This window comes from Peromyscus californicus, unplaced genomic scaffold (genome assembly GCF_007827085.1).
Source record: "Peromyscus californicus insignis strain IS unplaced genomic scaffold, ASM782708v3 Scaffold_23__1_contigs__length_62951481, whole genome shotgun sequence".
NCBI lineage: Eukaryota > Metazoa > Chordata > Mammalia > Rodentia > Cricetidae > Peromyscus > Peromyscus californicus.
In genome coordinates this window covers 22,837,532-22,856,362 of record NW_026294534.1, presented here as the reverse complement: position 1 = coordinate 22,856,362, position 18,831 = coordinate 22,837,532, and the positions used below count along the sequence as shown (strand labels likewise).

The following is an 18,831-nucleotide window of genomic DNA, read 5'->3' as shown; positions in this document are numbered from 1 at the left end:
GATTCAATTGGAAGTGGTCATTGTTCTCCACGTGAGCATTTTCCTTTCTGCTGCCATTGGCTTCGGTATCTTGTGTGGAAGGAGCATTCTCGGAGCATGTATGGTGTGCCAGGTTTGGGGTGCATCTTTACAACTCCATGCCATCAATCCTATGACAAACACACACGATGAGGTGGGGAGAGGAAGTCAGTGTTAAGGATGATGGAATCAAGGTACAACAAGCAAAAAAAAAAAAAAAAAGTCCATAGTCATGAATCTGGTGTGTGGTAGTGTGATGATATTGTGTCCCCCAATATATTGTGCACCTCAATAAACTTATCTGGGTCAGAGAACAGAATAGTCACTAGATATAGAAGTCAGAAAATAGTGGCACACTCACCTTCAATCCTAGCATTCCAGAGGCAGAAATCCGTTTGGATCTCTGAGTTTAAAGCCACGCTGGAAACATCTAGGCATGGTGACACATGCCTTTAATCCTAGGAAGTGATGGTAGGAAGCAGAAAGGTATATAAGGCGTGAGGACCAGGAACTAGAGCCTGGGTAAGCTTTTAGGTGTTTGAACAGCAGTTCAGCTGAGATCCATTTGGACGAGGACTTAGAGACTTCCAGTTTGAGAAAAACGAGATCACCTGAGGAACTGGTGAGTCGAGGTTAGCTGTGGCTGGTTCTGTTTCTCTGATCTTTCAGCGTTCACCCCAATAACTGGCTCCGGGTTTGTTCTTATTAATAAGACATTTTAAGATTTGTGCTACATGGTAGAACTGGGTTTGCCAGCCTCATCTGAGTCACCCAGTGTTTATGATCTTCCTGTTTCTTTTCGACGACAGCCTGCCATTGCAAGGAGAAGAGCTGCTCCCTTCTTTTGGAAAGAGACTGGAGTTTACATCGATGCAAGCCATGACTTCATTAACTGTGACTAAGTGAAGAGGACCTTTCCATGCCTGCATGCAGGACAAGGGTACTTACTCTTCAGATACCACAGAAGGAAGTGTGGCAACTACCATCAAGAGTGTGGCCTCCTCGATAGCCCCTCTGCCATGGAGCTTACACAGAGACAAAGAAACAGCATGACTAGACTCTTAGGGGAAGTGATAGGATCCAAATTGTAGTTCTCCCTAATAAGAAACAAAGGCGATTAGAAATGAAGCTGTCCTTTAAAAACATGACTTTGAGACTTGCATTCTCCCTTTCTCTTTTGCCCTTGGAGGCAACCGAGAGAGACTGTCATGCATGCTGACAAGTTCTGTACTGCCAAGTCACACACTCAACCCCAAGAACTTAAAATCTTTAAGGATTTTTTTTTTTGCCAAGTCATTGTCATTATTCATAATAAGTAGCAATAAAGAAAAGGAAGAGACAGTTAAAATTACAGAGAAGGCCATTTCCCTTAATGGTGACATCTTGTAGAGCTATTTTGAGATGTCAGAACAGGAAGCTGCAATTGGTGCCGTCACATAGCTAGTCATTGCTTTACACGAACTCTGTTGTGTGTACAGTTCTATGCAGCTTATCCCATGGGGAACTGTGTGATGAACAGCACAGTTCGGATATGGAATATTAAGACAGTCGTGGTAGTTCAGGTCTGTAATCCAGTATGCAGGAGGCTGAGGCAGGAGGACTGCTTCAAGTCTGAGGCCAATCTGGGTTATATAGTGACTTCTGGGGTAGCCAAGGCTACAGAGTGAAACCTTGTCTCAAAAAAAAAAAAAAAAAAAACCAAAAAAATCAACCAACTTACCAGCTAAGCAACCAACCCCAAACAACTCCCACAATTCCTAAAACCAAAACATGGAATTTTTTCAATACCAGAAGCCTCTCCCTTACTCCTCATCTATAGCCTTTGACAACCTTGATTTCTATCTCTCTAATATTGCCATTTAAAGAGTATTCTAAAAATGCAGTCATAGGTCTTTAGCTTCATTGGGACTTTTTTTTTCCTCCAACGAGCACAGTGCCCTGAAGATGCATTGACCTGTTGTGTGTGTGTGTAGTTCCATCTCTTTTGATGCAGGCAATGTTCCATGATATGACTATGACACTCTTTAGCCATGCTATGAAGGACATTTGCCAGGTTCTGTTAGTAAGGTTGCTACAAATATTCATGTACATGTGTGAGTGTGTGTGCGCATGTGTTTGTATATGTGTGTGTATGTTTGTGCATGTGTGTGGGTGTATATGTATGTTGTGTGTGTGTATGTATATATGTGTGTAAATTTATATGTGTATGTGAGAGTGTGTGTATATGTGTGTATGCACAAGTGTGTATATGGGTGTTTGTGTGTGTGTGCATGTGCATGCACACACACAGCACAGGCTATATATCCCTTCTCTCTGGGGTAACTTTGCAATATTGTATCTTATAGTAAGTGCATGGTCTGCACCAAAACTCTTTTCCAGAGTGCCTATAAGTCTCACTGCAGTGGGATGTCTTTCTGTATGCTGTGAATATGTGTTGCTCCCATTGGCTATAAATAAAGCTACTTTGGTGTATGGTAAGCAGCTTATAGGCAGGCAGGAAATCCAAGACAGAGACAGGAAAAGCAGAGGCAGAGACAGAGAGATGCCAGCTGCCTCCAAAGGAGCAAGAACCCCGCAGACTGGTAATGCCATAGCCACATGGCAACTTATAGATTAATAGGAATGGGTTGAATAAAGTTGAAAGAGGTAGCTAACATAAGCTGACACATAGGCCATACAGTTTGTAAATAATATCAAGCCTCTGAGTGATTATTTTATAAGCAGCTATGGGTCTGCGGGTGAGAGAGATTTGTCCTGACTGCGGGCCGGGCAGGATGCAGGAAATCTTCCGACTACATCTCCTGTTCCCTTAGCACTGTGTACCACACAGTTGTCTCCACTGTTTGCATGGCCTTTTGTGTAGGTGTGCAGAGACCATTTGCAGTTCCCTGATGTCTGAAGCTAGCCCGAGTGTTCACTTGTGTTAATCTGCTGTTCATGTATCCTCTGCAGTCAGATGTCTGTTCATGTATTTTACCCATTTGATAGCTATAGTTTGTACAGTTTTTGACTCTTGAGAATTCTTTGTATATTTTACTCACTAGGCCTTCACTGAATATGTTATTTGAAAAAAATTAAGCTATCCTGGCTTGTTTTGTCATCTTCTTCCCAGTTTCTTCTCTCAGGGTAAAACTTTCCAACCTTAAAAAGGCTTAATTTAGATATTTTTTATTTTTATGAATTGTGCTTTTGATATCAACTGAAACGATTATTTTCAAAAGATGGTAGGAGTTGGCTGGGACTGGTGTTATAAAAAGAACTTGTGGGTCAAGTACAAAACACTTAAAGGTTAAATGGTCCCTTCATTCTGTACGGGCAAAGGATGGTCTCCTGCCTTGTTTGAGCAGCAGTGGTCAGGGGACTTCCAAGTTGAGTCCTCCACGTGCTGTTGACATCTGTAAAGGAGGCAGGGATAGGCATTACATGTCAGTTATGAAGGCACAGAATGAACCTGAAAGAGCCCAGAGCTATCTGTGAGAATTAATGAAAGTCTTCCCCTGGCCTATTCAAAGAACCCAGCTCATTTCACATGAGATAAATTTCAAGACCTTGTCACCCTGGCTCCCAGAGGAGGACACTTCTATGATTGATCACTGCTTGCCCCTGGGAGCTTAAGATGTGGCAGAGGAGACCTGTCTGGCTGACGGATGACTTGTGGCCCCACTGCTGACCTTGCTGCAAGGCTGCTCTTCAAGGAGCAGGACAGAGGAGAGATGAAACCACTACCCAAAGGAAGGGCTGGAGCATGTCACACAGCAGAGAGTGCCTTAACAACTACTGCTGGGTTAAAGCCAACACTAGTTAACAATCTCGTTGACAGGACTTAAGCAAAAGGCTATTGCTTAACCTTGCTGCATTTAGTCATTGTTATTGTTGATGGTTTTGAGGGAGGGCACTGGAAGGTGAAGGTTGAGGCTGTGGGTAGGGTGGGGGACTGTATTACCAAGAAGAAAGGAATTCTAAGTGTGAGAAATGATAAGGTCTGCCAGAATCACAGTCTAGGAACTGATGTTAGGACAATGTGTGATTTCATGCTTGTACCTATGGTCTTTGTAACTACTGAGATTAATGTGAACAAACCAGAAAGAGATGGATTTCATTCTCTATATAGCCCAGGTTGGCCTCAAATTCAATGAAATCCTCTTACCTTAGTGTGGTGGTTTGGGTGAGAATGGCCCCCATAGGCTTTTAGATTTGAGTACTTGGTCACTGGGGAGTGGCACTCTTTGAGGTGTGGCCTTGTTGGAGGAAGTGTGTCACTGGGGTGGGTTTTGAGGTTTCAAAAAGCCCATCCAATCACAGAGTTATTATTCTCTTCTATCTTCCTGGGGATCTGGATGTAGAACTCTCAGCTACCTCTCCAGTACCATGTCTGCTTGCATGCTGCCATGCTTCTCACCATGATGAAAATGGACTAAACTTCTGCAACTGTAAGCCAGGCCCAGTTAAATGCTTTTCTTTATAAGAGTTGCTGTGATCATGGTGTCTCTTCACAGCAATAGAACACTGACTAAGACACTCAGCCTCCCACATACTAAAATTATCGACCTGAGCCAATACAGTTGGATTGTTTTTGCTTTTGTTTTTTAAAGACACTATCAGTATATTGCCAAGGCTGATCTTGAACTTGCTGACCCTGTTGCCTCAGCCTCATGATAGGATTACAGCCATGCACCACCATGCTAAGCCTCTGTTGCTTCTTTGAACTTATTTACTGCAACTGGTTCTCTGACTGCTCTATAAGAACTCAGGCACTCCCTTGACTTTTCAAGTCATTCTTGAATAATACAAAATAGAAAATATAAATAAAATGTCCACTCCCTTGAAATAACTAGTATGCTGATTTTAGATTCTAACTCACACTTAAGACTTTGCCACCTCCCCCATCCCCAGCCCAGTGCATCAGGGAGACCTGCTGTAGAGAAAGGAGGTTGTGGATCTGGGTAGCTGTTATTGCTGATGATTCCAGGTAGGGGATGAGAAGGCAGAAGCGGGTACTTAACATGGAAGCTGGCTTTAAGCAATCCCAGCATGACAGGTTCTAAAAATAGTCTCTCTCTCTCTCTCTCTCTCTCTCTCTCTCTCTCTCTCTCTCTCTCTCTCAGGATGCTCCTCTTGATTCTTTGGAGGTTCTTCACTTCCCATTCCTGTTACCCCTCTTGCAATCAGAGCCATTGGTATCTTCTGGTCACCTGTTCCACAGCCCTTGGAAACTGACAACAGCCTCAGATGTCTAGGTCAGTAGTTCTCCATGAAGGTGAGTTTGTCTCCCTGGGGACATTTAGCAATGCCTTCGTATCTATGAAGTGCTACTGGTATCTACTAGGCTGAGGTCAGAGATGCTGCTAAAAGCCTGGTGTGCTGCACAGCATAGTTCACCACAACAAATAGTTATCTACCTTGAGACTACTAGGGAAAGGTAAGGGGATGGGGAGAGAGTAATAGAGGTTGCTGGGATCAAAGCATGATATATGCAGGTATGAGAATCTATTAATCTGTATAGTTAATATGCACTTATAATCACAATTAAAGAGCAATAAAAATAATTCTCAGCCAATTGTGGCAAAAAAGTTGCACGCCTTAACTCTTGAGCCAGGAAAACTCTCATGTATCTTTTGCTCTAACAAATCCTGGGCTTGCATATGGGCATTGCTGATGTCCTAGTCCTTCAGCTTGCATGTTGAAAGCTGGCTGACACATCTCTTGCCTATCTCCCTCATGCTGGAGTTCTCTGAGTGGGCCTACTGAAATCCTTCTTCCTCTGTTTAGGGCTGGTGTTATTCTACAACTAATACAATACAACAACTCTCTCCAAAGAATCTCTCTTCTTCCTCCACTTGTATTCCCTGGGTGGTAGGTTTATGACTTACCTAACTGATTATTATAAAACCTCTCAGCGACTTGTTGCCACCATAATCTGGTGTAAAAAATCAGCACAGGACCTCTGGGGTCTACAATGTGTATTTGTTGATGTGTGTTTGGCATGACTGACTTGGGTTCTACTGGCCTGAGCTTGTCCTTGTGTATGGAATCAATGGCCACTTTCTAAACCAGGATGGTTTTGGTGAATATGCTGGTTAGTTTTTTTTTTTTTTTTGTCAGTTTGACACAAACTAGAGTCATCTGAGAAGAGGGAACCTCAACTGAGATTGGCTTGTGGGCAAGCCTATAGAGCATTTTCTTGGCTGATGAGATAAGCAAGGGCCCAACCCACTATTGGCAGTGCCATTCCTGAGGTGATGGTCCTCCATGTAAAAGCAAGCTGAGCAAGCCAGGAGGAGCAAGCCAGTTAGCAGCATTCTTCCTTGGCCTCTGCATCAGTTCCTGCCTTGAGTTTCTGCCCTGACTTCCTTCAGTGATGGACTGGATGTGAAAGTGTAAGTCAGGTAAACCCTTTCCTCTCCAACTTACTTTGGTCATGATGTTTTATCAGAGCAATAGAGAGCAAACCAAGACAGTGGGATGATGGCTGTATGTGTCTTTCCTTCTCCAGAAGGTTTGCTGGGGAGCGTTCTCTAGCAAACAGAGGAACAAGATCACAAGTGAGTGTATTCATGCAGACGTTCTTTACGGTTCCGCTTTTGTCATGCCTGTGGCGTTTTGCTAATTAATATCTTGCTCACCAAAGCAATTCACATGGTGGGGTCTAGCGATCTGGACATAGAGAGAGGCAGGGCACTGCTTGGGAGAAGGGGTGAAATTTTGGTGTCTTTGGTGCAAGAAGTTTATCGACTTTCTTAAACCTGTAACACATGTACTCAAGGATTTGGCAAAAAAAGTCTTAGCTTCAAGGCTCAACTAAAATGCAAGCAAGAAAATTCTCAGAGGGCTTCAGTCATTAGCCCTCCAAAATGTGAGCTAGGCACCTTCTGGAAAAGACAAGAAGCTTCTGGCCTGCAGTAGAAGTATGTCTCTGCATGGCAGTGTCTTCTTCCCCAGGGCTCTATCTCTCTGCCTTGGAAACTACTGTGTCCCATCTGTCCAGACACAGGCATTGCTTGTTCAACTATAGTCATTACCCAAGGGCAGGAATCCTGATTTCCTTTACAATGGAAAGAAAGGAGGCTAGCAAAGGACCCAATCCAGCTATGAGAGGGGATGGGAAGTGGGCAGTTCTTCTGAGTTCATATGGGCAGCAGGACTGAAAGTAATGCACACCAGGAGTTTGGAACTCTTGTCTGCCTTCCCAAATATCACAAAGGCAGACCTTTATTGCCATATTGCATCTAAGGCATGATGTAAGTGACTTACCAGCTTGATGATTTTTGTTTTTTCTAAGGAAAGCTTAGGAATGGGTGATCCTTGTGTAACTGAGGAAAGTGGGTGGGGCTTAGAGAAAGGCTTATGGAGCAAATGTCATGGGGCTGGTAACTAGCAATGGGGAAAAAATGAATCCAGTTCTCGTATTTTGAGTTTGGATTTGGAATACAAATCTCAAGCCAATTCTTCCTGCCCTGAAACCCTCCACCACCTCCTGACTCTTTCCCTCCCTCCCTTTCTTTTTTTTTTTTTTTGGTTTTTTTTGAGACAGGGTTTCTCTGTGTAGCTTTGCGCCTTTCCTGGAACTCACTTGGTAGTCCAGGCTGGCCTCGAACTCACAGAGATCCACCTGGCTCTGCCTCCCGAGTGCTGGGATTAAAGGCGTGCGCCACCACCGCCCGGCTCCCTCCCTTTCTTTATCCCTTTTCACCAAAGAAGTTGGCTGATTCATTTAAAGCACTGAGCAAGGTCCATCTGTTCAAATACTGGCCCTCTACCCCATACCTGCATCACTCAGAGACGTGTTTTCTTTGCCCCCTTTGGACCACTTAATTACATTCTCCCTTCTTTAGGAGGAAAGCTGACATGTAATTATTTTCATGATTAACACTCCTGTGCAGCTAATTGTAATTATGCCTTATAATCACAGTTATGATCGTCAATTACTCATTCCTGCCTCATTTGAATGTTTTTCTTTATCCTAGTTTCACCGAGTTGATGGAGCTAATGTTCCCACTTATGAGCATGCGCCCCGCCCCTACTTATGAACACCCTCCCCCAACAGAGTTTTCAACCATGTCATTACTTTGGCCTTTTCTGTCCTTACCTTTCTTATTGTTCCACATTCCATCATGGCTCCTCACTGGCCCCTGTTTCTCATTGCTGGATGGGCTCCTCGACGCCCCTTCTGTCCCCCTGTTGGTGAGAGGAGCTAGGATTTTGGGGATGTATGAACCCATGATGCCTGTGTGTGGACAGATGGGTGAGAACGGTTTTCAAGTAACAGATATTCACAGCTCTGGGGAAGAGGACAACGTGGCACAGAGTCACACAGGAGATGTGCTCAGGAACAGATCAGAAAACCTAGGGCTGTGGGCAGTAGGTGCTGTAGGATTTAGAGGGTGGGATGTCCCTTGGTTCCTACTGAAAAAAGTGATTAGATTGCTGAACAATTCTATTGAGTTGACAGGGAACTAGACCTGGCTACTCTGAGTTAAGCAGGAACTGAGCCTCATGCTCATGATATAGAGGGTTGTTTGATTATGAGTCCCCTGTAGAAGTGGGGACAGGAACTTGCACTTTGACCATTTGAGGATTTCACCTGATATCAAGATAGTATAGAGTACCATGCTGCTCTTATGTTGGAACAGTGCTTCCAAGTTAGGAGTTTCTATATTAACCACTATCTATTGCAATAAAGTTTCCCTGACCTAGGTTATGAGCCTCTGTTGATTTGAATAAGAACACCTCCCCTTATAAGCTCATATATTTCAAAGGTTAGTTACCAGGGAGTGGAACTTGTAATGTGAATCTTATAAGGTCTTATTAATAAAAACCCAGAGCCAGATATAGGGGTGAAAACCTGAGAGATCAGAGGAACAGGAAAAGCCACAAGCTAACCTCATCTTATTGACACCTCAGTCTCCAAAGAGACCTACTTCCTGTGTACCCCACCTATATGCATTTCTCTTCTGCTATCTCATTTGCTCTGTCTGTCCAGCTACATCACTTCCTCTTCCTGCCCAGCTCTGTCACTTCCTGTCTGTCTGTACAGACCTCCAGACCTCCATAGTTAACTAGTGTTGGAATTTAAGGCATGTGCCACCACATCTGGCTCTGTTCCCAGTGTGGCCTTGAACTCACAGAGATCCAGACAGATCCCTGCCTCCTGAGTAATAGGATTAAAGGCATGTGCTACCATTACCTGACCTCTATGTTTAATATAGTGGCTAGCTTTTTGGTCTGATCCTCAGATAAATTTTATTGGGGGACACAGATAAGATATCACCATAGGAACTGGTGGGAAGGATTACAAGGAATAGGTGTGGCCTTGCTGGAATAGGTGTGGTCTTGTTGGAGGAAGTGTGTGACTGGGGATTGGGCTTTGAGGCTTCAAATGCCCATGCCAGGACTGGAGTCTTTCTCTCCCTGCCTGAAGATCAGGATGTAAAACTTGCAACTACCTCTCTGGCACCTTTCTGCATGCTGCATGCTGTTCTGCACGCTGCCATGCTGTTCTGCATGCTGTCATGCTACCTGCCGTGATGATAAAGGACTAATGCTCTGAAAATGTGAGCAAGCCCCCAATTAAGTGCTTTCTTTTATAAGAGTTACCTTGGTCACGATATCTCATCACAGCAATAGAAGAGTGACTATGACAGAGCCACACAAAATTTGGGGCATTAACGAAGAAGTAATCAGAAGGCAATCTGATAACCATTAACCAAACAAAAGCTTTAGGTTCTGTGCTAGTGCCCATGACCCCCTTAGTTTATAGTACCAGGCATGAATTCCCTCCTGTGGAGCAGGCCCCAAATCCAATCAGAAAGTAGTTGGTTACCCCCATAACGTTCATTCCACTGTTGAACCAGTGGGCACATCTTGCCTGGCATGTCAGTATTATAGCATGGAGGGAGCAGTGTTGGGTTAAGACCACCGATAGCTTTTCTTCTCAGAAGCCTATGGTGCTAGCCATCAGTGAGAGTTTCTTGCTCAGCTCCAGGTTGATTTCTTTATGTCCTGAAGAAAAAGTGTGTGATTTTTGAGTGCCCCTGGGTCCTCCCCCACCAAGACCTCACAGGGAGGTAAGAGGTATTTGGTATTGAGATTTTCATTTAATAACCCATGTCCACCCATGTGGGTAACTCTCTTCAAACTCTCGTTGTAAAAAACGGTCTGTTTTTAATTAGCTTGTAACAAGACAACATGTCTCCTTCAAAGATGACCAACCCTGCAGTAATGGCCCCCAGTGAGAAAGACCTGAAAGAACTTCCAGACAAAGACCTCAAAAGAATGTAATTATATCTAAACAACTCAAGAAGATATGAATATACTACAAGAGAACAAAAACAAAGAGCTGGATGAAATAAGGAAGTCAATCCAATATATGAAAATAGAATTCAATAAAGGGAATTATTAAAGAAAAGTCAAACTGAAGTGATGTTGGAAATGAAAAACTCAGTAAGCCAAATAAAAGCCTCAGTGGAAAGCCTCACTAATAGAATGGATAACATTTATAAATTCCTGAGGATTAAGTTTCCAAAAAATGCATGTAAATGCATGTGGTAATCTGTGCTGGCTACTTTTATGTCAACTTGACACAGGAGTCATCTGAGAGGAAGGGACCACAATGGAGAAAATGTCTCCATAAATTCTGGCTGTATGCAGGCCTGTAGGGCGTTTTCTTAATCAGTGATTGATGGGGGAGGGCCCAGCTCACTCTGAGTGGTGCCACCCCTGGGCTTGTGGTCATGGGTTTTATAAGAAAGCAGGCTGCCCTGGGAGATCGTGGTGCACCCCTTTAATGCCAGCACTCAGGAGGCAGAGGCAGGAACAAGCCATGAGGAGCAGGAAAGTAAGCAGCATTCCTTCACGGCCTCTGTACCAAGTTCTGCCCTCCAGTTTCTGCCTCCAGATTCCTGCCCTGTTTGAGTTCCTGTCTTGACTTCTTCAATGATGAACAGTGATATGGAAGTATAAACCAAATGCCTCTCCCCCGCCGGCCCCAGCCCAACACACACACAATTTGACAATTTGCTTTTGGTCATGGAGTTTCATCACAGTAATTGAAACTGTAACTAAGACAAGCACCTAGATCCTAGAGAGTTTAGGGGTAGATTTGCTGAAAAAATAAATACCAAACACCAAAAACCCACTAGGAGAGCTGAAAGGAAAGAGCCCTTCATTGAATACCTCTGGTTTGAGGGCATTATCTGACAGCCATCACTATCCCCAAATCACCATTCTCTTGGATCCACCTGTAATGTGACACCTTAGAAAGCAGCCCTGAGATAGAGACTGGTGGGTACAAAGTTTATTAGGGAGGGTTTGCTGGTTAGTTCCAGTGGGCTATGGACAGGAACCAAGGACTGGCTAGGAGGAGTCACTGGGCTATATGACAGTTACTACAAATTGGACTACAATTGGACAAGAAGGTCTGAGGCTGGCTGGGCCCTTTAGGGGCATCCTACATTGGGAGAGTGGGCTCTGTAGTGTGATGTGGAGTCAAACCTACAATAAGCTCTGAAGCCTGTTGTAGAGTCTACAATGTGGGGTCTGCTGTGTACTGTGAGGTCTGCAGTGTGATGTGGGGTCCACAGTGTGCTGTGAAGCCTGTTGTAGAGTCTGCAGTGTGGGTTCTGCAGTGTACTGCGAGGTCTGCAGTGTGATATGGGGTCTGCAGTGTGCTGTGAAGCCTGTTGTAGAGTCTGAAGTATGCTGCGAGGTCTGCCGCGTGCTGTGGGGTCTGCAATGTACTGGGGGGCCTGCAGTGTGCTGTGAGATCTGCAGTGTACTTTAGGGCCTGCAGTGTGCTGTGGGGTCTGCAGTGTGTGATACATTCTTCACTGTGGTGTTAGGGTCTGCAGTATGGTATGGGGTCTGCAGAATGTAGTGGGGTCTGCAGTGTGCAGTGGAGTCTGCAGTATACTGTGGGGTCTGCAGTGTGTAGTAGGGCCTACAGTATGTGATACATTCTGTACTGTGGTGTTGGGGTCTGCAGTATGGTATGGGGTCTACAGAATGTGGTGGGGTCTGCAGTGTGAAGTGGGGTCTGCAGTGCACTGTGGGGTCTATAGTCTGCAGTGGGGCCTGCAGTGTGTGATACATTCTTCACTGTGGTGTTAGGGTCTGCAGTATGGTATGGGGTCTGCAGAATGTGGTGGGGTCTGCAGTGTGCAATGGGGTCTGCAGTGTGTGATACAGTCTGCACTGTGGTGTTGGGGTCTGCAGTATGGTATGGGGTCTGCAGTGTTCTGTGGGGTCTGCAGTGTTCTGTGGGGTCTGCAGTGTGCAGTGGGGTCTGCAGTATGCAGTGGGGTCTGCAGTGTGCAGTGGGGTCTGCAGTGTGTGATACAGTCTGCACTGTGGTGTTGGGGTCTGCAGTGTGCAGTGGGGTCTGCAGTGTGCAGTGAGATCTGCAGTGTGTGATACAATCTGCACTGTGGTGTTGGGATCTGCAGTATGGTATAGGGTCTGCGGTGCGCTGTGGGATCTGCACAGTGGTGTCTGATCTGTAGAGTGCTGTGGGATCTGAAATGTGCTGCCGAGTCCCATTGAAGTTGCAAAGGCAGATGATGACTCGGGAACATCCTGCCTAGCAGCACTGTCTGTTCTGTGTCAAATTTCCCCTATTCAACAGCAAATTCTTTCTCAAAATAAGGCTGGATACCGATAAGAAATAAACAAATTAGGAGGAAAGAGCCTGGGGCTGCTGTAAAGTTTGCTGTATTCACTCCCACTTTTTTTTGACCTAACTATCTTATCTTGGGAGTCTCAGAAATAGATCTTTTATGAACCATGAATGCTCTGAACCCTGGAAGTTATAAGCTGAAGGAGACGAGAGTATGTGGTTTTCTGTCTGAATGCAGCTTATTCCTCGTCCTTTGCAGACACGTCTGCAAGTTGAGCGCTGGAGTTCTGTCAGACACCTTAGAATGCCGCCCCAGATGACAAACCTTACAGGTGTCCCCTGTGTGGAGACCCTGGTGAGCAGGGGTCCGTTGTTACCTGCCCAGGTCAAAGCCACATCAGTCTCCACTCTTTCCTGTCTACTCCATTTTCAGGCTGACTTGCCCATGATGGTGAATAGGAGGACAGTGGTTTTCTTGCAAGGCAAATGGACTTTTTTTTTTTTTCTCCCACAGGAAGATAATAGAATTTGATCTACAAAAATTTTGCAGATAAATAGGCCCCTTCAAGAGGGACAAGATTGAAGGGGTAATGTGTTTGCGCACATGTATAAGTGTGTACACGAGTGTTCACGGGCTATGGATGAAAGTGTGGATTATATGGGAATAGTGACTCTAGACCGGCTGTCAAATGCTCACATTAAGGGGTAATCCCATGTTGCTTATTTTGCTTTGTTTCTTTGAGACAAAGTCTTGTTGTATAACCCAGGCTGGCTTCAAACTCCAGATCCTCCTGCCTGAGCCAACAGAGCCTAGGATTCTAGACATGTGGAATAAACTGGCACCATGCCCGATTTATTCGGCTCTTTTTACATTAAGTAATGTAATTTTTAGAAGCTATTTCTGGGCTAGAGTTTGTTCCAACTTAAATTCAGCCCATGTTTCTCCTCACCTCTCATCCAGCTGAGGGCACTGGGGCAGAGCCCCAGCTGAGGAGAGTTTCTATTACCTATTCTGAAGCAGTCAGTGTCCTCTTCAGATGAATAAATAAGGAGCAGACCTCTGACCCTGAGGTGATGGCCTTATTAATAAATCCTACAGGACAATATTTGTTTTGGGTGCTGATGTGGTCCAAAAGTCTTAGTCTGGGCTCCTCATTTCTTTGAACACTTTCATGTTCTGTATAGGTTCCTGCTGTGACATTTGTGACTGTTGAATGCTTCGATGGTTTGTGTCCTGAGGATCCTTAAAAAACCACTAAGCAGTATTGACACAGACCTGGTTCCTTAGGAGGAGCATCCTCACCAAGTTAGGCTGCCGGTCTGGCCGAGGTGTCTTACTATGGTTAATGTCCTGATTTCATTGGATCAGAGCTTAAGGATTTATTTCATTTTTAATTATATGTGTGTATCTCTGTGTGGGTATATACAGGTGCCATCAGAGGCTGGTAGTTTGGAATCCCCATGGAACTGGAGTTCCAGGTAGTCATGAGGCACTGGACATGGTTGCTGGGAACAAAACTTGGGTCCTCTGGAAGGCCATTAGATGCTTTTAACCACTGAACCATCTCTCTTTCTCCAGCCCCTGGATCAGAGTTCAGGTCAGAGTTGGAAGGTACTTCAATGGCTGATTTGGACAAGTATGAAAGTCCAGAGCCAGGAAGGCAGAGTGGCTTGGCTAACAGAACACAAATACTGTCTATGAGGGAATGAGAAGCCAGGCTCTGTGACCCTACCCCAGGATCCCATCTGTGCTTCTGGTTTTATGGTAGTCAGTATTACTTGCTTAGACTCTTGTACTTAGCAAATAACTGCAAGTAATTCATACACGTTTTCAATTCATATTTAATATCTTTTCCAACTTATTCCCTGTGGTTGATATATTGTGCACCCCAATAAACTGATCTGGAGGTCAGAGAACAGAACAGCCACTATATTAAACACAGAGGTTAGGCAGTAGTAGCACACACCTTTAATCCTAGCATTCTAGAGGCAGAGAGCCATCCAGATTTCTGTGAGTTCAAGGCCACACTGGAAACAGAGCCAGGCATGGTGGCACACGCCTTTAATCCCAAGACTTGAGATCTCGTGTCTTGCTTGGGAAAGACACATGCCTTTAATCCCAGGAAGTGATGGCAGGAAGCAGAAAAGTATGTAAGGCGTGAGGACCAGGAACTATACCCCTTTTAAGCTTTTAGGCTTTTAGCAGCAGATCAGCTGAGATCCATTCGGATGAGGACTTAGAGGCTTCCAGTGTGAGGAAACAGGATCAGCTGAGAAGTTACCAAGGTGAGGTTAGCTGTGGTTTGTTCTGTTTCTCTGATCTTTCGGAATTCACCCCAATACCTGGCTCCCAGTTTTTTTTTTTTTTTTTTTTTTATTAATAAAACCTTTTAAGATTCGTGCTACAATTCCCAGAAACCAAGGATGGCAATTGCTCCTTTGATTACACACGGGAAACAGTACAAAAATTCTTCTAGTTTGCTTTGTGCTGCTGTGATAAAAAACCATGACCAAAAGCAGCTCAGGGAAGACAGGGTTTACTTGGCTTATTGGTTACAGTCCATCATGGAAGGAAGCCAGGACAGGAACGCAAGTAATGAACCTGGAGGCAACAACTGAAGCAGTGGTCATGGCTGGCTTGTAGCAGTGGTTTACTGGCTTGTTCCCAGGCTTAGGTTCAGCTACATTTCTTATACTTCCCAGGACCCCTTGCTAAGGGTGACATTACCCAGCATGGGCTGGGCTCTCCCAAAGCAGTCATTTATCAAGAACATGCACCACAGGCTTGCTCATTAGCCAGTTTTACGGAAGCATTTCTTCAGCTGAAGTTCCCTTCTCCAATCCGACTCGAGTTTGTGTCGAGTTGACAAAAGCTAACGACGAACACAACACTTAATAAATGCCATTAAGAGTGGTTAGGTACAAGACCCACTGGTGGTTTTTGGATGCAGTGGGAACTTGATTCATTGATCCCTATTTTGGATTCTAATACCTGTTCTACTTGCTGTTGCAGATCTCACGAGCTTCTGTTCAGTTGACAAATCGGAAAGTGGCTGAAGGTACCTCAGTGTGTTGGGCATCTGGATGCACGGAAAGATAAACCCTTTGCAAAAAGGGGTTGAAGAGGAGAGCTTGGTCAGAGGAGAGACTTCTGAGAAGTGGCTTTATAATGTTCCAAGAATACAAAGGAACCCAGAAATGGCTTCTTTGAAATGGAGGACCAGGATTTTAATTGCCTAGATATGATTTCCAGCTATCAGATTTTGAAAATGTGGTCAGAATTTGTAAGAGATTTATGGAAATCTCCTTATTCTGGAGCTTTAAACAAGACATTAATTTCTCTTGTTAGCAGAAGAGCTGAACTTCCTGTAAGTGATAGGATGAAGTAATAACTGTGATGCTGGGTTCCAGGAACATGGCACATTTTCTTGCCATTAACTGAGTCAGGTGATGGACACATTGCCAACGACCTTTAGAATATTCTCAAGTGTCCTGTCTCCTTATTGGGCTTTCTTCCTTACCTCCTTCTAAGTACTCATTTCCCCCTTACTCTCAATTGTCCATCCTTAGGGCTAATTTCCATTTTCCATCATTTCCCATGTGACTGTGAATATTGAGGCCATGATAAACATGAAACTTAGCAGATCCAGGGACCTCTTCTGGCCACCTACAGATATTCTGAGCAGACCTCTAAACCAGGAAGGCAGGAAGAAGATCCTAGTGTCTCAAACTCAGTGAAAATAAAAAGAATAATTGGGCTGGGCATGTAGGTCCATCAGTCAGCAGAGTGCTTCCCTAGCATGCCCAAGGCTCTGGGTTCCATCCATAGCACCAGATGTCAGCAATCCCTGTACTCAGGAGTTGGAGCCAGGAGGATGCAGCAGTTTAAGGTCATCCTGAGCTACATACCAAGTTCAAGCCTAGCCTGAGATTTGTGAGAGCCTGTCACAAAACAAAACAAAGCAAAACAACTGCCCCCCACCACACAACCTCCATGGTTTGAACCCCAGCACCCTGCCACCAGTAAAACAGATTCTTCTACAAGAAGGATGCAGAAGGAAGATACCACTTGAAGTGTTTTGTCCACTCTGCTAGCTCTGTTAAGCAAGCAGCCCAAGTTAGCTCAGTCTTCAGTGAAATGCTGTAGTTACAGCAAGTCTATAGGTCTGCATTTGAAGAAGGTTGTTCCCAACATTATAGCAACAGGAAATAAAAACAAATTTGCACCCACTATGTGAAAGTAGTTTTCATAAACAGCATTAAGTGTTTATAACTTCACAAACGCACACTGTACATGTAAAGAAGGAGAAAAGAATAATTTAGGGGAACTGAATGGGAGGAATATGTTGCTTTTAGTACAAAACAATCATTCTAGTTTCGTTTGAAGTTAGAAGAAAAAGAGATAAGTGAGTTTATAGGCTTCAGTGAACTTATAAAAATCTTTACATCAAGAGTTATTAGTTTTTAAAAGGTCCCTTTTAAGGTTATGAGAAAAGACTAAGGGAAACATTAAGAAATTGAATTGTTGTGCACGGTATGGAACTCCACATTTCCATTTTTGACAGAACAAGTGACTCTCTGCCACGAAGATGAAAGAAATTAGTGTTTGAGCAGCTCTCCAGATAGACTCCCTCGTTCCTACCTCTGACTACTATTTCTACCACATCTGCGTTTATGACATTTCCGTTTTATTCTGTAACCACAATCTACTCAGTTCAAATCCTGCTTGTAAGAGCTGTAAAATCCTGAGGACTGTAACACCATCCCAGTGGCATCCCTTTCTTCTTCCTCCTGTGTCTTCCTGGAGCTGAGCCCTCCTCCCTCTCATCTGCCAGCTTCCCCCCACCTCCTCTCACACTAGTCTCTAGGGTTGGACTTTGTGTTGCCTACACCAAAAGGCATTTGTCTTTTTTCTTAGTTTATTACATATAGGCTATAATTTCAAAATATTTGTCAGATTAACTTTCTGAAACTTCTGTTTTGTGAAGATAATTTTCATAAAAGATTTTACTTTGATTTTAAATGTATATGTGCGTGTGTATGTGTGCGCGTGCGCGCGCGCGCGCGCGCGCGTGCGTGCCTGTCTGTCTGTCTGTCTGTGAGTGAGTGTAGGTGCCCTTGGTGTCCAGAAGAGAGTGTCAGATCCTCTGGAACTAGAGTTACAGGTGGTTGGGATTTACCTAATGTAGGTGCTGGGAACTGAACTTCAGTTCTTTGCAAGAGCAGTATGTGTTCTTAATCCCCAAGCCATCTCCCCATCCCCCAAAGACGGATTATGTAAAAATATTGGTGGGGCCTCCGGCGCAGATCAGTGGTACAACACTTGTCTAGCACGTCCAACACACACACAGCATTGTGAATTCAGCAGGGGAAGGGGCTCAGTAGACCTCACCCTCCCTTGAGATTCTATAGACAATGTTTACTGGGGGGAGGGAGAGACTATTTTTTTTCATGGATGTAGCCTCTGGAAAGGTGCCCATGCTTCCAGAAATGACCTACCACCCATGCTCGCTCCTCTAAGCAACCCTGATGAAAATCATTGAGTCACAAAAGCAGGAGAAGGAATGAAGTGGGGGATGGGGGTGGGGGTGGGGGATGGGAGGTGGGGGATGGGGGGTGTGGGGGATGGGAGTAGGGGGTAGGTGGTAGGGGTAGGGGTTAGGGTGGGGATGGGGACTATCTGGGAAGCGGGCGAGGATCAGTGGGAGTGGTAAGGACCAGAGAGGATAGTGGTGAGTGAATATGCTCAAAATACATCTTATAAATGTATGGGAAGGGTCATAACAAATCTATTACCATGTATAATTAATGCATACTAATAACACATCAAAAAATTGCGAGTTGTGCCATTTGATGAAATCTGTTGGTTGCTGCAAACACAGGAAGAGCTCTTAGAAATCCCTCACAAATGTATTTGAGGAGTTGAGACTTTTGTACATTTTATAGCCTAAAAATTGTTATATTTAAAATGAAATATCTTCTTTATATATAGTTTAGAAATACAAATGAAAAAAGAAATAACACAGTTCTCAATTTCACCTTTAGGCACAAGAATTCTTAGCAATTAGATTCTTTTGTATTCTTACAATCTCTCTTTTATTTATAGAAAAATACCTATTAGCTTTAAAGATGGAACCCTGACTGTGGAACAGTGTTGTTTGTAATCTTATTTTAAAGCATATACTATACTGAGAAATATTTTC

General features: G+C 44.2%; 1 long non-coding RNA gene across 1 annotated transcript; it reads left to right on the top strand.

Annotated features, from left to right (window-relative positions):
- The first annotated feature begins 305 nt into the window (after positions 1-305).
- Positions 306-17,391, top strand: LOC128119376 (uncharacterized). Its single transcript, XR_008221520.1, has 3 exons — positions 306-958; positions 5,124-5,255; positions 15,642-17,391. It is a non-coding gene; the product is annotated as an uncharacterized LOC128119376 (long non-coding RNA).
- Positions 17,392-18,831: the final 1,440 nt, after the last annotated feature.